Source organism: Eumetopias jubatus, unplaced genomic scaffold (assembly GCF_037043125.1).
Source record: "Eumetopias jubatus isolate StellerSeaLion01/CBP00866 unplaced genomic scaffold, mEumJub1_p1.0 scaffold_13, whole genome shotgun sequence".
Taxonomy (NCBI): Eukaryota; Metazoa; Chordata; class Mammalia; order Carnivora; family Otariidae; genus Eumetopias; species Eumetopias jubatus.
The window spans coordinates 56,835,804-56,859,225 of NW_028274819.1; positions in this window are offsets into that span (position 1 = coordinate 56,835,804).

Here is a 23,422-nt window from a genome sequence, read left to right on the forward strand (position 1 = left end):
TAGGCCACTTTTGGGTGGTTTGTAGCAGAATGCAAATCTTAATACAGAAAAGGACCTAGGTTTTTTTCCACATAAACACCCAATTCTGTTTTGTTTTGTTTTTAATTTGACAGAGTACAGTTGACACACAATGTTACATTAGTTTCAGGTGTACAACATTGTGATTCCACATCTCTATGTTATGCTGTGCTCACCACAAGTGTAGTAACTTCTGTCACCATACGACACTGTAACAGCCAATTCTTTTTTTTTTTAAGATTTTATTTATTTATTTGAGAGAGAGAGAATGAGAGATAGAGAGCACAAGAGGGAAGAGGGTCAGGGAGAAGCAGACTCCCTGCTGAGCAGGGAGCCCGATGTGGGACTCGATCCCAGGACTCCAGGATCATGACCTGAGCCGAAGGCAGTTGCTTAACCAACTGAGCCACCCAGGCGCCCTATAACAGCCGGTTCTTTAAGCATGTTTGAAGTTTATCTTTTCCTCACTGATTGATAATGCTTTTTCCAGTAGATAACAAGTTTTCATATGTATGTGGATGTGTTTCTAAACTTTATATTCTGTTTTATTAGTTTTTATTAGTCTATGCCGATATTATAGTCTAAAATTATTGTAGGTCTCAATATTTGGTAGGGCAATCTCTCTTCTTCCTCTTATTTTAGGTTGTCATTCATACGTTCACAAATATTTTTTGAGCACCTACTAGGGGCCAGGCACTGTTCTAGACCCTGGGGTATGGAATTGAACAAAATAGATAAACATCTCTATTGTCATGGAGCTTACATTGCATTGGAAGTCTTGCTCTTCATCCTTCCATATTAACCTTTGAATCAGCTTGTCAAATTGTTTGAAAACTTTTATGAAAACAAAAAGTCTTATGAAATGCTTTCTGGAATTGCATTGAATTTATTTAGTATTTAAGAGGAACTTCCATTGTGGGGATTTTGAGACTTTCTACTCATAAAGAGATGGTGAAGCTCTCTTGTTTATTCAGTTCTTTTATGTTCTTTTGTAACGGTTTTTGTCATAACAAGAAATGACATAAATTTTCCTTTTTATTTTTAAATAATTATAAACTTACAAGAAGTTGCAAAAACACTACCAAGAGGCCCCTGTAGCCACCACCTCGTTTCTCCCAGGGGTAACATCTCAAATATGTACAGTACATTGTCAAAACAAGGAATTTTACATTAAGACCATACAATTAACTAGACTGCAGACCTGACTTGGATTTCACCAGTTTTTGGATGCACTCATTTTTTAATATGCCTTCATGCATAGTTCTATGACATCTTATCACGTACATAGATTCGTATAAGAACCAGTACAATCAAAATACAGGACTGTTCTATCACCACAAAGGATCTCTCTCTTGTTACCTCTTCATTATCACACCCTTCCCTGATTTTCCTGGTTTCCTTGGCAACCACTAATCCATTTGCCATCTCTGAGTTTTTGACATTTTAGAACATCATATAGATGGAATCATATTGTGTATAAGCTTTTCCTCTCAGCATAATTGCCTTAAGAGCCACCCAAATTGTTGCATTTATCAACACTTTGTTTCTTTCTATTGCTGAGTATTACTCAATTGTGTAGATAAACTTCATTTTGTTTAACTATTCACCCATGGAAGGACATTTGGGTTGTTTCCAGTTTGGGGATATTACAAATAAAGTTGCTGTGGACACGCATGTAAAGTTTTTCTGTGAACACATTTTCACTTCTTTAGGATAAGTGCTCAGGAGCCATTTAAGTGTATATTTAACTCTATAAGAAACTGCCATTTACTTTCCAGAATGGCTCCACCATCTTGCATTCCTACTGGCAGTGGAGGAAAGATCCAGCTCTGTACTTCCTTGCCCATATTTGGTATTGTTATTTCTTTTTTATTTTTAACCCATTCTGATATGCGTGTAATGATATCTCATCATGGTTTTAATTTAGCATCACCCTAATGGCTACTGATGTTGAACATCTTTTCATGTGCTTCTTTGAACTGACGTATTTTTAAACTACATCTTTTATTATAGTTATACACAACAGGACTGTTGAATTTTTGCATGTATTGATCTCTATCAACCATACTCAACTTTCTAATTAGTTTCAATTGTTTATAGATTTATGGTTCACATAAATGACAATTTTGTCTCCATCTTTCTGGTTTATAGCTCTCATTTCTTCCTCTTTCCCAGTTGCTCTTAATGTACCTCTAGAATTATTGTTCCCGGCTTTAGTGGGAACATTTCCAGTATCTCACCATTAAGCATGACGTTGACTTTTGGCACAAAATATTTAGAAACTATGCATTTGCTCCGATTTTACTAAGAAATTTTTTAAACATCAAGAATAGATGGTGAGGGGCGCCTGTGTGGCTCAGTTGTTAAATGTCTGCCTTCAGCTTAGGTCATGATCCCACAGTCTTGGGACCGAGCCCTGCATCGGGCTCCCTGCTTGCTTCTCCCTCTCCCACTCCCCCTGCTTGTGTTCCCTCTCTAGCTGTGTCTCTCTCTGTCAAATAAATAAATAAATCCTAAAAAAAAAAAAGAATAGATGGTGAATTTATCAAATGTCTTTTCAGTCTCTTCAGACATGATCGTGTCTTTTTCACTTTGATCTTTCAACATGTAATTATCATATAGCTTATTACTATCAAACCATTCTTGACTTTTTCGGTATAACGTCAATTTGGTTGTGGTGTGTTGGTCTTTTAAAGTGCTTCAGAATTTTATTTACTAAAATTTTAAAGCTTTTTTTTTTTAATGAGTACTTACAAAACAGCTTGGTCTGTTTCCTTTTTGCTGTGCCTTTTGTTCAGAGTGGCCACCAATGCCATGATGACTCTACAAAAAGCATTTGGATGCTTTCCTTTTCTGTGCACTGTAATGGTTTAAATGGAATTGGATTTAACCCTTTCCTGATGACTTGAGATAACTCACCTGTGAATCATCTACACTTGGGGCTACTGGAGATGGGGGGAGCTCTTTGCCTACCTGCCAGAGGGGTCATGTCATTCCCCTGCTTGAGACTCTTCAATGGCTTCCCACTGCTCTTGGAATAAAATCCTACTCCTTGCCATGACCTTCAAGGCCCTGCATGACCTGGTTCCAGTCTGTTAACACCTCCTCTCATACAGTCTCCTGCTGTTCACTGCACTCCAGCCACATCTGCTCCCTTTCTGTTGCTGAAACACACCAGGCTCTTTCCAGCCCAGGAAGCTTTGCACTTGCTGGTTCCTCTGCCTGGAATGTTCTTTCAGCTGTTATATTGAATGGCTTATTCTCATCCTTCAGGTCTTGCTTAATATCACATCTTCAAACAAGCCCTCCCTCCCCATCTTATCTAGTGTGAGGTCCCTTAGTTCTCTTTCATCACTCTATGTATTTCCTTACTGTATCACTCATTATGCTCTGTAATTATCTTGTTAACTTTGTACTTGCCTATTGTCTGCTATGCTATCTTCCACCCCACTGTTGACTGTGAACTCCTTTGAGTTCCCCCAGAAACTTGCTTGTCTTATTCAGTACTGTTTCCATTCCCTAGAACTGTGCTTGGCACATAGCAGACAGCCAAACACACAGACAAACAAGTACAAAATATTGTTGACTGAATGAATCAGTCAGAGGACCAGTGGAGGGGATCCTGGAAAGAATAGGAGTACTATTGTCAGAAAAGAGGTAAGGGATCAGCTAGGGTGGAGTTTAGGTCTGTACTGGTTTAGCTTTACATGACAGCAAGGAGCCAAGTGGAAAGCTCTGACAGGTATTTGGAGATATAAGAATGGGGTGAACTGGAGAGGATTACAAATGTAGATTTGAGAGTTTTCTTTAACCATCTGTTAGTGCACTCAATTACTCACCCACTGATTCACATGTCTCTTCACTCATCCGTGCATGCACCTATATATTCATTCATGGATTCAGACCACAGGCTTTTGAGTGAACCATGAGGAAAATCATGAACCATGCCCTGGGTTCCAGGGATACATTGACCAATAGACAGTCTGTCCGCAAGGAGTGTAAGTCTGGAGGGGATGGGAGAGTAGTGGACATAAAATAATAACAGACTACTGTTAGCATATTAGACTATTATAGCATAAGCACTGCTATGAGGTGGTCACAAGTGCATTATACAGAGCATGGTTGAAAACGAAGAATTTAATCTTGAGGGCATGCCAGAAATTCGGGAGGATCGGAGAGGAGGTGCTAACAGGAGCTGATAAGCCAAGGAAGAGTTGTGTCAGGGTGATAAAAGGAGAAAGAGGAGAGAGAATATATCACGTTAGATATAATTTAGGCTTTAAAGTCAGAGTGGCCACACTTTGAATCCCAACCCTACTTCTTTCCAGCTGGGTAATTTTGGAGAAATGATTTATCCTCTCTGGGCCTCAGTTTTCTCCCTGGAAAATAAATACTAACCTCAAAGCTATGTAGAGTAGATCCTGCGAGATACATAGTAGGCACTCATAGATAATGGTTGAATGGTGGTGATGATGGTGGTATTGGTGATGGTGGTGATGGTGGTGGTGATGGTGGTGGTGTTGATGATGGTAGTGGTGATGATGGTAATGATGTTGGTAGTGGTGGCGCTGGTGATGGCGGTGGTAGTGGTGATGGTGTTGGTGTTGGGGATGGTGGTGTTGATGATGGTGACGGTGGTGGTGTTGATGATAGTCGTGATGATGGTGTTGGTGTTGGTGATGGTGGTAGTAGTGGTGATGGTGTCAGGGATGGTGGTGTTGGTGATGGTGATGGTAGTTGTGGTAATGGTGGTGGTGTAGTGGTGGTGGTGGTGGTGATGGCGGTAGGATTGATGGTAGTGATGGTGGTGGTTGGTGGTGATGATGATGGTAACTGGAAGACAGTTTAGAAACCTTACTTCTTGCTTGTTGAGCAGTATTTGACTCAGATTTCTTGAAACATTGCCCCTGGAATTGAGAAATCCACATCAAGTTTTGGTGGAGAGTGGAAGGGTGGACCAAGTTTGTGTTGCCATCTTTTATAGGATGACTGCAGGTTTGATGGAAGCTGGATACCAGCCATCTGCTTTCTGCAAGGAAAATGCATTAGTCACAATCCATTATATTGGTTTGCTGACTCAGAATCTTTCACGATGACTGCTTAAATTAAGTAATTACATTTTTTTTCTGTTTTAAAAGATATGCCTTTGTGCTGGGCTTAAATAATAGGGTCAAGCGCAATGGTCAGGGGAAGCAGTGTTTATTTAGAATCAATGTTCACTTGATGAATATGGGGGACTGTGGCTTGAAACTTGACAAAGAGGCTCCACATTCTGCTTTCTACCCCTCTGCAGAGTGGTGGAGCACTGGAGGGACTGAAAGTGGAGAAGGGGGAGCAGATCCTGTCAGGAAAAGATAAATATATCTGTCAGGCAGGCCTCGGAGGGTGATAGTGTCACCTGCTTAAAGCACCCAGCACTGTGCCCAACATACATCAGCTATGTGGTAAATAGATCTCTCACCCCTTTTCCCCATCAGATTGGCATCTTGGTGCCCTGGTGTCAAGGACCACCTGGAAAGGGAAGGAAGCCAGGCCTTGGGTGGCCAAACTCAGTGACTGGTGAGATTGTGGGTTCAGAAATAGCTAGAGAGAAGGAAATTACTCTTTATCAAGTGCCTACAGACTGCCCAGCATTGTGCTAGTGGCTTCATGTTTGATCCTCATGAGGATCATGAGTTAGTATTATTCAGCTCATTTTGCAAACGAGGAAAGAAGTGACTTGCCCCCAGTCATGAAACTAATTCAAAATTGAGCCAACATATGAATCCAGGCCTTTCTGACCCCAAAGCCTCCACTCATCATGATACAGCCCTGTGAGGTTGGAACAGTGGGGAAACGGGGTATTAAAAAGGAGACTGAGGTGTGGGAGAGCCAACAGCTCTGATCTCTTGCCACTTAGTCTGTTTAGGGCCTTCAGTTCTTCAAGGAGCCAAACTTCAAGAGATCTAGGTCTGAGGGGTGCCTGGGTGGCTCAGCCAGTTATGGGTCTGCCTTCGGTTCAGGTCATGATCTTAGGGCCCTGGGGTCGAGCCCCGTGTTGGGCTCCCTGCTCAGCGGGAAGCCTGCTTCTTCCTTTCCCTCTGCCCCTCCCTGCTGCTCGTGTGCACACGCTGTATCTCAAATAAATAAATAAAATCTTCAAAAAAAAAAGAGAGAGAGAGAGCTAGGTCTGAGCCAGAACACATGGAATGGGGGCAGGGTGGGCAGGAAGGTGTAAGGTGGAGGCAGGGGATGCTCAGAATTTCCCAGATCTCCTCCCCACCCAAAGCCTCTTTCCCCCTTGTTCTCACCACTCTTTGGCACAGCAGGGGTGGTCTTGATGCCTCTGTGTGTGTGTGTGTGTGTGTCTGTGTCTGTGTGTGCACTGCTGGGAGCCCTCTGACCCCAGCCACCCAGCTCAGCTGCAAGCTCAGCCCTAAGCTCTTTGGAGGCCCAGGCCTCTTTGCAAAGATCGAGGGATATTTTAATGGTCTCATGGCTTCATGGCTTGGGGCCCCTGAGCTTTTCAAGAGCTTACACAAATATTTAAGCCCTGGAAGGAAAACTACATTGACTCCAAAATGTGAGCAGAAAAACAGCAAAATCAAAATTAACAAATGCTGAATTAAAATGTCTACAAATGCAGTATTATGCCAACTAGTCATGGGCAACCCAAACCAATTCTTACATAGTTATAATAAACACAATTAAGTTCAAGTTACAAACCAAAATGAATAATTTGTTCTTCACAAAACTCGAAATTACAAAAATCCTTTTCAAAACGTTTACTGCAGTACATGGTATTTGATGCAGGAGAAATTTATAACGCTTGTCATGATGAGGATGCGTCTCTAGCCTATGAAGGCCTGAGGACTCGGCTGGCCTTGCAGCGCAGGGTCCCTTTGGGTCACAGAAGGGGCCGAAAGAAGCTGCAGCCGGTCTCTTGGTGGAACTGGGGATCACAATTCAGTAGGCTGGGACGTGCCGGGGCGGGGGGGCGGGGGGGGCGGGCATCTGCCATCAACAGCTGTGGTCTGTCCGCTGCTCTGCCTGAATCAGGAGAGCAACATGCTCTGATGCGCTTCTAACAACGCCCCCTGGCGGCTGCTTGTGGAGAAGGAGCTGACTGGGGCCATCCTGGAGGCAGAAAGACAGGGAGGAAGGTGGAGCGGGGACCAGTGAAGAGGTGATGGGGGTCTCTGGGCCGCACCAGGGGCAGTGGAGACAGAGAAAGAAGATGGATCTGAGAGATGTGCCTCAGGTAGAAATGACAAGACTGTCTAAATAACTGGAAGTGGAAAGAAGGAGAAGGAAGAGTCCTGGGTAGCCTCAGAGTCCTGGAGGGCTGGGTGGTGGTGCCAGAGGCGGCCAGGGAATGTGGGAGGAGCACGTGTTTGGTAGATGCTGATGTCAGTTCACATCATGCAAACATACTGGGCTTGAAGGGCTTGTGGGATGTCCAAAGGAAACCATCCAGGATACAAAGTGACATGCTGGCTTCACCAGGTGGGCCCTAGGTGAAGACACAGATGAGGGCACCCAGCCAGGAGGACCATAAAGCAGAGCCCTTTCATCTGGGGCTTTCCCCTACTACACCACCCACTAATTCCATGCACAAAACCTCTGTTGATGTTCACAGGCTGGTGGAGAATGAGACATGGATGAGGGAGATGTGCTGTGAGGTGGAAGGGTTCCCCATCTGCTGGGGATATAGCAAGGCTCGTGGTAGAGGTGGCATTTGAATGGAATCTGGAAGGCTGGGTGGGGTACATATGGGAGTCATTCTAGCACAGAGAGGAGCAGGCTAGCTCATGGAGCCCTAATGTTTTTTTAATTTTAGAGAGAGGGGGAGGGGCAAAGGGAGAAGGAGAGAGAGAATCTTAAGCAGACTCACGACCCCAAGATCATGACCTGAGCCAAAATCAAGAGTCAGACACTTAACTGACTGAGTCACTCAGGCGCCCCTGGAGCCCAGATTATTAGCTAAGGGTTTTGCCATGGCTGTTGGGGAGAACAAGAGAAAAAAAAAGTTCAGAACCAAGACTTACTGAACTCCTGCAAGGGGTTGTGTTAGTTTCCTATCTCTACTGTAACAAATTGCCACAGATTTGGTGGTTTGCAACACAAGTGTATTCTCTTCCAGTTCTACAAGTCAGAGGTCTGAAATCATTCTCACTAGGCTAAAATCAGGGCATTGATCAGCAAGATGTGTTCCTTCTGTAGGCCCCAAGGGGGGATCTGCTATCTTTGCTTTTTCAGCTCCTTGTGGCTGTCCATGTTCCTTGGCTTATGGACCTTCCTCTGTGTTCCAAGTTCATTATAGCCTGCGTCTTCCATCATTACCTCTCCTTCTCCTGGGACACTCATCCCTGCCTCCCTCCTACAAGGACCCTTGTGGTCATACTGGGTCCAAGTGGATAATACAGAATAATCCAGGATAATCACAAACTCCTTAATAATCACACCTGCATGGTCCCTTTGGCCACATGCACAGTATCTGGTGGTGAGGCTGTTGTCATCTTTGGGGGCCATCATTCAGCCAGTAGTGCCCAGCATGTGTGTCATCACCAGGACACGGACAACCACACTCAGACCCTGGGAGCCTGTTTGGTCCAAGGCCCCGGCTTTCCATCTCTATTTCTGGCTGACTTTGCTGACTTTCCTGTGCAGAATCTGGCTACTGCCCCAGAGCTCAGAGACTGCTTAGTTTCTAACTAAATTATCTTTCAACAATGAAGCAGACAAGGTTAGGGACAGTCGAGATGAACAGAGCTAAACGGGCTCTTTACAGCAGGACTTCTCAGAGCCTTTACCATGCCGCGTACTCTGACTCTCTAAATTCAATTCATCATGAAACTTTTCTGAAAGAGTAACATTCCACAGAACACAGTTTGGGCAGTGCTGCATTCACCAGGTTAATTCCTGAGGTGTTCAGCCTGAAGAAAAGAAGACTCAGGGGAGTAGGTCTTCCTTTAGCTCTCAGAAAAGCTAAGTGGGGAGGAGAAAGCCTTAGTTCCACATTCCTTTATTCAATAAATGCACCTCATAAGTGCTAGGGGCTGGGTATAGATTGGTGAATTATATAACCACGTTTCCTGCCCGAAAGGAGCTTACCACTATGTAAGAGATAAACGTAAAATATTATTATCTTTGGTTTATTGATTTTTAAAACGTAAAAGATTATTGATTTCAATACTACCCATTGAGATAAGGGCTGTGGAGGAAACATCCAGAACGCAAGGAGAGGGAATAATATGTGGTGTTCAGGGTGCCTGGGTGGCTCAGTTGGTTAAGCGACTGCCTTCGGCTCAGGTCATGATCCTGGAGTCCCGAGATCGAGTCCCACATCAGGCTCCCTGCTCGGCAGGGAGTCTGCTTCTCCCTCTGACCCTCTGCCCTCTCGTGCTCTTTATCTCTCTCATTCTCTCTCTCTCTCAAATAAATAAATAAATAAATCTTTAAAAAAAATAATATGTGGTGTTCAAAGAAGGTGTCATTTAACCAAGACCTGAAGGCGGAGGACACAAGAATACAGAGGCTGGGGAGGGAACACTCCAGGCAGAGGGGACAGCAGGAGTAGAGGCCCCCAGGGGGCAGGGGATGGCATAGTTAAGGGAGTGAAAGGATGAAAGGAGAGCAGTGTGGCTACATCACAGGCAGGGGGATGGAGAAGAAGAGAAGTTTGGCAGGAGAGGCTCCTGGAGAGACCAGATCACACAGGTACTTGGGGGCTAAGGTGAAGAGTTTGGAAGGCATCCTGTAGTTGCTAAGCGGGGAATTTGCATAACAACAACAACAACAACAACGACAACATTGAAGATTTGCCTGTAAGAGGCCAGAGGGCAAGTCCTGTTCCTGCCTTTTTTCCAGGGACCGGAGGAGTGCCCGGTAAAGAGTACACGCGCACCCAACAACCATCTGCTGCGTGAAGAAACCAAGAAGAGAAGGAGGAACATCAGCCCGGAGGCTAGTGCAGCGGTGCCTGCAGGGGATGGCCTGGGAGGCGGAGAACGGAGATGGGACACGTAAGGGGGAGGTGTTTCCGAACTAGATGTGATAGGAGTTGCTGATGGGTGAAGGTGAGGGCCAGCTAAGGGAGGAATCTAGAACGTCTCCTGGGTTTCTGCCTCAAACAATTAACTGGGCAGATGATGTGCTGTTTTCTGTGCAGGGCAAGCCTGGCAGAGGCAAAGGGGTGTGGTGTGGGGGCAGGGGTGGGCAAGAGAACCGGGAGTCCCCACTCCAATGGGCCAGTGGTGAGATGCCTTTGGGACGTGTGAGTGCAGACGTCAGGTGGCAGTCTGGAGCCCAGAGGAGAGGTGAAGGTGGAAGGAGCAACCATGTTGCGAGCCAGGTCAGCCAGGGAGAGGGTGAATGAAGGGAGCAGAGGGCCAGGAACCACATGGGTCCCCAACGGTCTTCAAACTAAACAAAACCCAAACAAAACCAACCAACCAAAAAGGTCATGTTCGTGTGGTGAACTGGAGAAAAGTGTTTAGGCCCCCTGAGTTTGTTTCTCCTCTGTCAAAAGAGATACTAAATCTCCCTCATAGAACAATACCCCAAGGCACCAGACACACAAGTAGGGGCTCAACAGATGACAACAGCCCTGGGAGGGCTCTGAATTCTCCATCCTGACAAGGCCGGGAGAGGGACAGACTTAGGTCTTCTCCAGTCAAAGCCAGCAGAAATAAATCCCTTAGCCACCTCAGTGAGTAAGTCCCCCTCACAGCTCTGCCTGTTTTCCAGGCTTCTCCAGAGCACTGGCGGACCCTGACCTGGAAGGGAAGTCCATGCAGCATGCAGCTCCTCAGAATGACCACCAGAGAGAGCGCCTCCCCAAGGCTGGTACTTGCGGGCTTTCTCTTCCTCTTCCTCCTCCTCCTCTCCTTCCCTTTTCCCTCTTTTCTTTCTCCTATACCTCTAACCCCATCTCTATTGTACAGATGTAGAAAGTGAGGCCTAGAGAGGGTCTGTGCTTCCTCAAAGTCACCTAGGGAATGAAGAGCAGAGCAGGGACCATTCCACATCTTTTTTTCTGGGCCCAGCCTAAAGCCAGCAGCACAGACAGAAATCCTGGGCTCTGGCCAAACTGTCAAAAAAGGTTCCCTTCATCTTCTGCTAAAGGCAAGAGGCCACCAGGATGGCAGAGCAAGCAGGGCCTTGTCCACATGGGTGGGGACTCAGTACCCAGCAGTTGTAGCACTCTGTAGTCCACCTGGAGCACTTAGCTTTGGTCCTGGGGCCATTTGGTTATTTCTAGTTAGGCAATTCACCCTGCTGGGTGGGAGCCCTGAGGCATTCAAGGCCTTTTACCTAGGGGTCCTAATTCCATGCTTGTCACCCTCCATTCCCTCAACACTTTATGTTTCAGATACTTTCATTCATTCAATAAATATATGAGTCTACTGTGTGCCAAACCAAGGGGATCTTGCCACTCACAGGTATAACAGAGCAAGGGGAGGGAGCTATCACTGGAGCCTGGGGCAATGGTTATAAGGAGTGGGCTATCTGACAGGAGCTAAGTGGAAGGAGGCAGCCAACCCATGGAGACCCAACAGGGAGGGAATGGAAGAAGCTCCTTTGCTGATGAGGAACATAGGGGATCAAGAGAGTGTGTCTCAAATATAGGCAGGTTGCTGTGTTGAGATCTTACTCTTAAAGTTAACAGAGAGATGGAAACAATAGAAAGAGTCAAATGGAAATACTAGGACTAAAAAACAGAGATGCAGAACTTTTCTGAGTTCATCAGAAGACTCAACACATCCAAAGAAAGGACCAGTGAACTTGAAGATAGGTCGATAAAAGTTACCCAAACTGAAACACAAAGAGAAAAAGGAGTAAAAACAAACAAACAAACAGAACGAGCCTTCAACAGCTGTACAATATCAGTGTAACATCCATGTAATTGAAATTCCAGAAGAAGAAATAACAGATCAGAACAAATATTTAAGTAGACAGGTTGAACATTTTCCAAAAATAATGAAAGATATGAAACCATAAACCCAAGAACACAGAGAATCAACAGGATAATTTTTTAAAAATCTAGACACCTTATATTGAAATTGCTAAAAACCAAAGGTCAAGTGAAAATCCCGAAGGCAGCCAGAGAAAAAGATACATTACATACAGAGGAGCAAAGATAAGAATTACATCTTTAAAGAGTTGAAAGGGAAAAATAAGTTATCAACCCAAAATTCTATTACAAGTGAAAACAGCTTTCAAAATTAAAAAAAAAAATTACCGATTTTAGCCAAAAACAAAAGCCAAGAGAATTAATTCCAGCATATTTGTGCTATAAGAAACATTAAAGGAAGTTCTTCAGGCAGAAGGAATATGATACCAAGAAAAACTTGGGTTTATACAAAGAAATGAGGAACTCCAGAAATCGTAAGAATAAAGACAAATACAAAATACTTTCAGGACTTTCCAGGTACACAATCCTATCATCTACAAGGGATGGACTTACTCTATTTCTCCCTAATTCTTGTGCTGTTATTGATTTCTCCTCTCTAACTGCTTTGTCTAGTGCCTCCAGTACAATGTTGACTAGTAGAGGTGCTCTTCAGTTTATTGCTGATCTTTGTGGGAATGTCTCTAGTATTTCTCCATTAAGTATAATTCTAACTTTAGGAACAGAGTATATATTTTATTATACTAAGAAGACACATCAATTACATTCTATGCTGTGTTTTGTTAAGGGCTTTTTCACCATCTATGGAGATAATCATGTAATTTTCCTCTTAAATCTATTAATCTTGGAAGTCCAAGATGGCGGAGGAGTAGGAGACCTAAATTTCATCTGGTCCCAGGAATTCAGCTAGATAGTTATCAAACCATTCTGAACACCTATGAACTCAACAGGAGATTGAAGAAAAGAATAGCAGCAACTCTCTGAACAGAAAAGCAACCACTTTCTGGAAGGTAGGACATGCGGAAAAGTGAATCTGAGGTGGCAATATTTGGGAAGATAGACTGTGGGGGAGGGATCCTCTGTCAGCCACTACCTGCGAATGATAGAGCAGCAGAGCACAAAATTGGAATTTTTAGAAGTCTGCTCCACTGAGGGACATCACTCCGGTGGCTAAGTGGGGGTGGAACCTTCGCTGGGACAGTGTGGTCTCAGGACCCTTGGGGTGCCTGAGCACAGCAGAGCTCCCAGGTATTGGAGCAGGGAAGCCGGCTGCAGAGATGGAGCTGAAGAGTGGGCTCTCAGCTCGGGGTTGCCATAAACTGTGATCAGCAGCACAGTTGGGCCACTGCTCTTCCAGCAGTGACCCAACAAGTGGCAGATCTGGGGAGACTCCCCTTCCTCCCTCGGGAGGAGCAGCACAGGAGCGCACCGCAGGAATCTTCTGGGTTTGGAGTCCCCAGATGGGGTCGTGTGCCAGAGACAGAAATGCTCAGTCACAGGCTGGGTGAGCACGGAGTGCAGCTGGAGACCAGGGAGACGGGAGTGATTGACTGCTTTTCTCTGGGGGCTCACTGAGGAGTCAGGTGGAGTTCTTGGCTCCTCTGGGACCAGAGATTGGGAGTACGCCATTTTCATTCTCATCCTCCAAAACTGTATGGAAAGATTTCAGGGAACAAAAGCTCCTGAGAGCAAACCCGAGCAGATTACCTAGCCCAGACCTGGCAAGGGCAGGGCAATTCCGCCTCCAGCAAAGACATTTGAGAGTCACTGCAACAGGGCCGTCCCCCAGAAGATCAGCAAGAACATCCAGCCAAGACTAAGTTTACCAATCAATGAGAATGGCTAAACCCCCGTGCTAGGGAAATACAGCTCATAGAACTCATGGCTTTTTTCCCATGATTCTTTGGTCTTTCAACTTTAATTAAAATTTTTTTTTTTCATTTTTACAGTTACACTCCATCTCTTCGTTGTATTTAATCTTATTTGCACACACACATACACACACACACACAAATCGGGTCTCATCTGATTTGTTTAGTGTATATTTCTCTGGGGTCATTGCTGCCATTTTAGTATTTTGTTCTCTTGTTCATCTATTCTTCTCTGGATAGAATGACAAGACGGAAAAACTCACCTCAAAAAAAGAAAACAAGAGGCAGGACTGACTGCCAGGGACATAATCAGTATGGACATAAGTAAGATATCAGAACTAGGGTTCAGAATAATGATTATAAAGATACTAGCTGGGCATGACAAAAGCATAGAGACACTAGAGAATCCCTTTTTGGAGAAATAAAAGAACTAAAATCTAGTTTGAAAGTCGAAATCAAAAAGACTATTAATGAGATGCAATAAAAAAATGGAGGCTCTAACCACTAGGATAAATGAGGCGGAAGAGAGAATTAGGGATATAGAAGACCAAATGATGGCGAATAAAGAAGCTGAGAATAAGAGAGATAAATAACTACTGGAACACGAGGGGAGAATTCGTGTGATAAGTGATACCATGAAGTGAAACAATATCAGAATAATTGGGATCCCAGAAGAAGAGGAAAGAGAGAGAGGGGCAGACGGTATACTGGAGCAAATTATAGCTGAGAACTTCCCTAATTTGGGGAAGGAAACAGGCATCAAAATCCAGGAGGCACAGAGAACCCTCCTCAATATCAGTAAAAATAGGTCAACACCCTGACATATAATGGTGAAACTTACAAATCTCAGAGACAAAGAGAAAATCCTGAAAGCAGCTCAGGACAAGAGGTCAGTAACCTACAAGGTTGTAGAAACATTAGATTGGCAGCAGACCTATCCACAGAGGCCCGGCAGGCCAGAAAGGACTGGCATAATGTATTCAGTGTGCTAAATGAGAAAAATATGCAGCCAAGCATAATTTATCTAGCTAGGATGTCATTCAAAATAGAGTGATAAAAATCTTTCAGGACAAACAGAAACTTAAAGAATTTGTGATCACCAAACCAGCCCGACGAGAAATATTAAAAGGATCCTCTAAGCAAAGAGAGAGCCCAAAAGTAACATAGACTAGAAAGGAACAGAGACAATATAAAGTAACATTCACTTTACAGGTAATATAAGGGCACTAAATTCATATCTTTCAATAGTTACTCTGAATGTAAATGGATTAAATGATCAAATCAAAAGATACAGGGTATCAGATTGGATAAAAAAAAAAAAACCAAGACCCATTGATATGCTTTCTGCAAGAGACTCATTTTAGACCCAAAGACACTTCCAGATTTAAAGCAAGGGGGTGGAAAACCATTTATCATCTAATGGACATCAAAAAAAAAGCTGGGGTGGCAATCCTTTTATCAGACAAATTAGATTTTAAACCAAAGACTATAATAAGAGATGAGGAAAGACACTATATCCTACTTAAAGGGTCTATCCAACAAGAAGACCTAACAATTGTAAATATTTATGCCCCTAACATAGGAGGAGCCAAATATATAAGCCAATTGATAACAAAATCAAAGAAACACATTGATAATAATACAATAAGAGTAGGGGACTTTAACACCCCCTTCACTGTAATGGACAGATCATCTAAGCAGAAAATCAACAAGGAAATAAGGGCTTTGAATGACACACTGGACCAGATGGACATCACAGATATACTCAGAACATTCCATCCTAAAGCAACACAATACACATTCTTCTCAAGTGCACATGAAACATTCTCCAGAATAGATCACATCCTGGGTCACAAATCAGGTCTCAACTGGTACCAAAAGACTGGGATCATTCCCTGCATATTTTCAGACCACAATGCTTTGAAACGGCAACTCAATCACAAGAGGAAATTTGGAAAGAACTCAAATACGTGGAGGTAAAGATCATCTTACCAAAGAATGAATGGGTTAACCAGGAAATTAAAGAAGAATTTAAAAAATTCATGGAAACAAATGCAAATGAAAACACAACTGTTCAAAATCTTTGGGATGCAGCAAAGGTACCTGGTCCTAGGAGAGAAGTATATAGCAACACAAGCTTTTCTCAAGAAACAAGAAAGGTTTCAAATATACAACCTAACCTTACACCAAAAGGAGTTGGAGAAAGAACAGCAAATAAAGCCTAAACCCAGCAGGAGAAGAGAAATAATAAAGATTAGAGCAGAAATCAATGAAATAGAAACAAAAAGAACAGTAGAACAGATCAATGAAACTAGGAGCTGGTTCTTTGAAAGAATTAATAAAACTGATAAATCTCTGGCCAGACTTATCAAAAAGAAAAGAGAAAGAACCCAAATAAATAAAATCAAGAATGAAAGAGGAGAGATCACAACCAACACCGAAGAAATAAAAACAATTATAAGAACATATTATGAGCCACTATATGCCAACAAATTAGGCCATCTGGACGAAATGAATACATTCCTAGAGATGTATAAATTACCAAAACTTAAACAGGAAGAAATAGAAAACCTGAACAGACCCATAACCAGTAAGGAAATTGAAGCAGTAATCAAAAATCTCCCAACAAACAAGGGCCCAGGACCGGATGGCTTCCCAGGGGAATTCTACCAAACATTTAAAGAAGAATTAACACCTATTCTTCTGAAGCTGTTTCAAAAAACAGAAATGGAAGGAAAACTTTCAAACTCTTTCTATGAGGCCAGCATTACCTTGATCCCAAAACCAGACAAAGACCCCATCAAAAAGGAGAATTAGAGACCAATATCCCTGGTGAACATGGATGCAAAAATTCTCACCAAAATACTAGACAATGGGATCCAACAGTACATTAAAAGGATTATTCACCACAACCAAGTGGGATTCATTCCTGGGCTGCAAGTTTGGTTCAACATCTGCAAATCAATCGTTGTGATACACTACATAAATAAAAGAAAGGACAAGAGTCATATGATCCTCTTGATAGTAGCAGAAAGAGCATTTGACAAAGTATAGCAGCCTTTCTTGATTAAAACTCTTCACCGTGTAGGGTTAGAGGGAACATACCCTAATATCATAAAAGCCATATATGAAAAGCCCATAGCGAATATCATTCTCAATGGGGAAAAACTCAGAGCTTTTCCCCTAAAGTCACAAACACAGAGGGGATGTCCACTATCACCACTGCTCTTCAACATAGTACTAGAAGTCCTAGCCTTAGCAATCAGACAACAAAAAGAAAAGGCATCTGAATCAGCAAAGAAGTCAAACTCTCACTCTTTGCAGATGACGTAATAACTCTATGTGGAAAACCCAAAGACTCCACTCCGAAATTGCTACAACTCACACAGGAATTCAGCAACGTGGCAGGATATAAAATCAATACACAGAAATCAGTTGCATTTCTATACATTAACAATGAGACAGAAGAAAGAGAAATTAGGGAGTTGGTCCCATTTACAATTGCACCCCAAACCATAAGATACCTAGGAATAAACCTAACCAAAGAGGCAAAGGATCTGTACTCAGAAAACTATTGAACACTCATGAAAGAAATTGAGGAAGACACAAAGAAATGGAAAAATGTTCCATGCTCATGGATTGGAAGAACAAATATTATTAAAATGTCTATGCTACCTAGAGCAATCTACACATTCAATGCAATGCCTATCAAAATACCATCAACTTTTTTCACAGAAACAGAACAAATAATCCTAAAATTTGTATGGAACCAGAAAAGACCCTGAATAGCCAATGGAATGTTGAAAAAGAAAACCAAAACCAGTGGCATCACAATTCCCGAGTTCAAGCTCTATTACAAAGCTGTAATCCTCAAGACAGTATGGTACTGGCACAAAAACAGACACGTATATCAATGGAACAAAATAGAGAACCCAGAAATGGACCCTCAACTCTATGGCCAACTAATCTTCAACAAAGCAGGAAAGAATATCCAATGGAAAAAAAGACAGTCTCTTCAACAAATGGTGTTGAGAGAATTGGACAGCCACATGCAGAAGAATGAAACTAGACCATTTCCTTATAACATACACAAAAATAGACTCAAAATGGATGAAAGACCTAAATGTGAGACAGGAATCCATCAAAATCCTGGAGGAGAACACAGGCAGCAACCCCTGTGACCTTGGCCGCAGCCACTTCTTGCTAGACACATCTCCAAAGGCAAGGGAAACAAAGGCAAAAATGAACTATTGGGACTTCATCAAGATAAAAAGCTTTTGCACAGCAAAGGAAACAGTTGACAAAACCAAAAGACAAATGACAGAGTGGGAGAAGATATTTGCAAATGACATATCAGATAAAGGGCAAGTATCCAAAAATCTTTTCTTTTTTTTTTAAAGATTTTATTTATTTATTTGACAGAGAGAGAGAGACTGTGAGAGCACAAGCAGGGGGAACGGCAGGCAGAGGGAGAAGCAGACTCCTCAGTGAGCAGGGAGCCCCATGTGGGACTCGATCCCAGGACCCCGGGATCATGACCCAAGCCGAAGGCAGATGCTTAATCAACTGAGCCACCTAGGTGCCCTAGTATCCAAAAATCTATAAAGAACTTATTAAACTCAACACCCAAAGAACAAATAATCCAATGAAGAAGTGGGCAGAAGACAGGAGTAGACATTTCTCCAAAGAAGACATATAAATGGCCAACAGACACATGAAAAAATGCTCAACATCACTCGGCATCAGGGAAATACAAATCAAAACCACAGTGCAATACCACCTCACACCAGTCAGAATGGCTAAAATTAACAAGTCAGGAAACGACAGATGTTGGCAAGGATGCGGAGAAAGGGGAACCCTCCTACACTGTTGGTGGGAATGCAAGCTGGTGCATCCACTCTGGAAAACAGTATGGAGGTTCCTCAAAAAGTTGAAAATAGAGCTGCCATATGATCCAGCAATTGCTCTCCTGGGTATTTACCCCAAAGATACAAATGTAGTGATCTGAAGGGGCACCTGCACCCTAATGTTTATAGCAGCAATGTCCACAATAGCCAAATTGTAGAAAGAGTCCAGATGTCCATCGACAGATGAACAGATGAAGAAAATGTGATCTATATATAGTGTGTGTATATATACATACACACACATATATATACATATACACACTATCTACCTATCTACCTATCTATATGTATATGTATACACACACACAATGGAATATTATGCAGCCATCAAAAAATGAAATCTTGCCATTTGCAACGATGTGGATGGAACTAGAGGGTATTATGCTATGCCAAATAAGTCAGTCAAGAATGACAATTATCATATGATCTCACTGATATGTGGAATTTAAGAAACAAAACAGAGGATCATAGGGGAAGAGAGGAAAAAATAAAACAAAATGAAACCAGAGAGGGAGACAAACCATAAGAGACTCTTAACCATAGGAAACAAATAAAACAATAAAACAAATAAAATACTGGAAATATTATATTAGAGAATACTTTGTATTAATATTCATAAGGAATTCAATAAGTTTATAGTCTCTTTTTTTGTGTGCTGCTTTCTAAAAAATTGCCTAAGTATCCATGTTATACCTGCTATATAAGAAAGAATTTGGAAGTTTTTCTTCACATTTTAAAAGGTTTGAAACGATTTATGGAGCTTTGGAGCTATCTAGCCTTTAAAGATTTGGTAAAACGTGGAGTACTTTGCAAGGAAATTCCTTGATAATTATCTCTATTTCTTCTATGGAAATTAATCTGTTTAAGTTTTCTATCTTTAATGGGTCATTTTGGTAAATTATATTTTCTAGGAAACTATCAATTTCATCCAAGAATGCAAGTCTACTTGCATTGAAGTTTGCAACATAATTTCTTTTGAATTTTTAAAATTTCTTGTTTCAATTATTTCTCCACCATCCTTTCTCATTTTGTGTTTGTGTGACTTGTGCCTTTTCTTCTTGATTCATCAGCTGGTAATTTATTACATTGATTTCTTTAGGAAACAAAATTGTTAATGTATTAATTAGACCTATTCTTTTTCTAATCTCTATCTCATTAATTTCTGCTTTTACCTTTATTCTCCTCCTTGTTTTCTTTTGGGCGTCTCTATTGCTCTTTTGCTAGATATTATGACCCAGGAATTTAACCCATTTTTGCTTTCTTTCATTTTTATTCATGTATGTGTTTGCTCTAAATGAACTGTGGATTCAACATTTTACGAACTGCAGTGTTTTAGGAGAGTTTTTTGGGAACTTGTTAAGATGATTCAAAAATGTAAATGGAAGAGTAAAGGGCTAATGATAGCCTGGACACTTCCAAGTTAGAAGAGCAAAGGGGAGGCTTGCGCTCCCAGAGATGAGAACTAAACAATTAGGATGGTGTGGCACTGGCAGAGACAGAGAAATTGACCAATGGAAGAGAAGAAAAACCCCCGAGTCAGACTGCTATGTATGGAATGCTGTTGGATGACAGAGGTGGAACGTTATAACGTGGAGGAAAGGGGCAGGTGGTGGTTCAACAAACGGAGCTGCAAAAGATGGTCATCTGTTTTAAAGGACAAAAGTGGAACCTGACTCATACTATATAAAAATCCAGACGAATCAAGAACTTATATATGAAAAACAAAACTTGAAATTCTTATTGGAAAATACAGAGGGGAAGAGGTTTCTCAAATCAGACCAAGCAATGTCTACTGAATAAAGACTTTATAAGCATGACTATTTTAAAATTAAGAATGTTTGTTCATCAAATGACACCTGAAAAGACAAGCTAAATATTTGAAGATGAGAGTCACAATATATGCAACCAACCAAGAACTAGTAGCATAAGTGCAGAGAAAATCTTCTTTAAATTCAGGCAAAACCCACAAAGGACACTGTAGAGAACTGGTAAAAGTTAATGAGCTTTTCACAGCAGAGGAAATGCCAACAAATAAAGACACGTTTACCATTAGTGATCAGGAAATGCAAGTCAGGACCACAACAAGATATTGCTTCACACCCTAGCAAAAAATAAGAAGTCTGAGCATACCAAGGGTCAGAGAGGGTGTGCATCTATGGGATCTCTCACATATTCCCGGTCAGAATGTAAACTGATGCTACCATTTTGGAAAATAGTTTGGCGCTATTCCCAAGCTTGAGCATTCACACACTCTTTGGCCCAGCTGTCCCTCTAGCTGTGCTGAGACTGTGGGAGGACCAAGAGGCATGGTGACAGAGGGACCAATAGAAAAGCTGGTGTCAAGTGAGTCAAAGGGGCTAGCTGTGGGGGTGGAAAGCAGCTTTCTAATGCAAGAGATATTTAAATCAACAAAAGACTAGAACAAGACCGTCACAGAAAATGAAATCCAAATGGCCAGTAAACATATTAAAATGTGCTCAACCTCAATTGGCGTTAGGAAAATCCTAGAAACACGATGAAGCCTCTGCACACTCACTAAAATGTTTAAAATGTCGAAGAGGGTGTGAAGCAAGCAGAACTCCCATGTTTGGCTGTGGGAGTGTAAATGTGTACAACTGCTTTGGAAAACTATATGGCTTTATACCAGGAGCCCCAGCATTCTATTCCCAGGCACACATTAGACAGAAATATACACCAATTTGCACCAAGACAGGGACAAAAACACCCACATTGTTGTACGATATATAGCAAAGTTATCAAGAGAGTAGATCCTAAGAGTTTTCATCACAAACACAAATTATTTTCCTTTATTTTTGTTGTATCTGTATGAGATAATAGTTCATAGTTGATCCTATTGTGGCAATCATTTCATAAAATAAATCAATCAAATCATCATGCTGTGTGATACGCGGCAAGTGTTTCTCAATAAAATGGGGAAAAAAGACTGTCCATAGCAGTACAATTCATAATAGCCAGAAACACATGACAACTTGAATGCCTTGCAGCAGTAAAATGGATAAATTATGGATACTCACACCGTAAATCCTATATGGCCATGAGAACAAATGTACTACAAATACAATTTAGATGGATGTGGGAAACAAAGGGAAAAAAAAACCAACCAAAAACAAACAAACAAACAAAAAAACCATGGGGCGCCTGGGTGGCTCAGTTGGTTAAGTGTCTGCCTTAGGCCCAGGTCATGATCCCAGGGCCCTGGGATTAAGCCCCACGTTGGGCTCTCTGCTCAGCAGGGAGCCTGCTTCTCCCTCTCCCTCTACCTACGGCTCCCCCTGCTTGTGCTCTCTCTCTCTGTCAAATAAATAAAATCTTAAAAAAAAAACAAAACAACAAACATTAGGGGCGCCTGGGTGGCTCAGTTGGTTAAGCGACTGCCTTCGGCTCAGGTCATGATCCCGGAGTCCTGGGATCGAGTCCCGCATCAGGCTCCCTGCTCTGCAGGAAGCCTGCTTCTCCCTCGGCTTGTGTTCCCTCTCTTGCTGTCTCTCTCTCTCTCTCTCTGTCAAATAAATAAATAAAGTCTAAAAAAAAATAAAAATAAATAAAAATAAATATAATCTTGAGCCAAAAAAGCCAGTCCCCAAAGAGTATATCCTGTAAGATTCGCTTTTCATGAAGTTCAAAAGCAGAGGTAAGGGTGGTGGTAGCCTACAGGGAGGTGGAGAGTGGCTGGTGAGGGCACGGGGTGCTGGTCATTTTCTATTTGTTGATCAGAGTGGTAGTTCCATGAGTGTGTTCACTTTGTGAAGGTGCATTACTCTGTACACTTAGGATTTGTGCATTTTACTGTATTTTGAATACACTTCAATTCAAAGTGTATATGTAAAAGCAGAGATTTAGGAGAATCGACCAATAGACGTGGATTGAGGGGGACAGAAAGAGTCCAGAGTTACTCTATGGCTTCGACCTGAGGAACCAAGTTCATGGAGTTACCCTTCACTGAGATGGCAAAGAGTAGAGGAAAGGTTGGCATGGGCAGGTGAGGGGAAATCAAGTTTGGTCTTAGACATTCTATGAGGGAGGTGCCCAGCAGGCTTTCGAGTAAAGATGTCAAGTAGCCACCTAAATATTCAAGCCTGGAGCCCCAGGGGGATGTCAGAGCTGGAGACGGAGATTTGAAAATCTCCCTTGTGTAGATAGACTACAAGGCTGTGAGTGTGGATGAGATCTCTGAGGGAGGGCACATGAAGAGAAAAGAGAAGCCCCAAGGACTGAGGCGGCAGGTGGGTGCTCAAACACTCAATCTGGTAAAGGATAAGAGCCACAAAGGAGACCAAGAAGCTGCCAGGGAGATAGGAAGGAAACCAGGAGAGCATGCCATCCATCGGCCAGGTGGTTTCAAGGAGAGGGGGAGTGATTAACCGTGCTGATAGGGTAAGACGAGCTCTGAGAATCGATCCTGGATTTAGCAACACCAACGGAGGTCATGGGTGAACTGGCCAAGGGTAGTTCCATGGACAAGTGGCATCTGAAGCATGGAGTAGGGGAGGACAGAAAGGAAGGTGAGGGCAAGGCATGCAGACAGGTTTTCCAAGAGTGTTGCCATGCCAAGCTGAGAAATGGGGCAGGAGGTGGGGGAGATGGTGGGGCCCAGGAATTTTTAGGTGACAGCTATTATTGCACATTTGTGGAGCGGGGAGCAGTCCACATGATAAGAGAGAGAGGAGATAATTACTGGAGCCAGGTTATTGGACAGATGAAGACAGGATTGC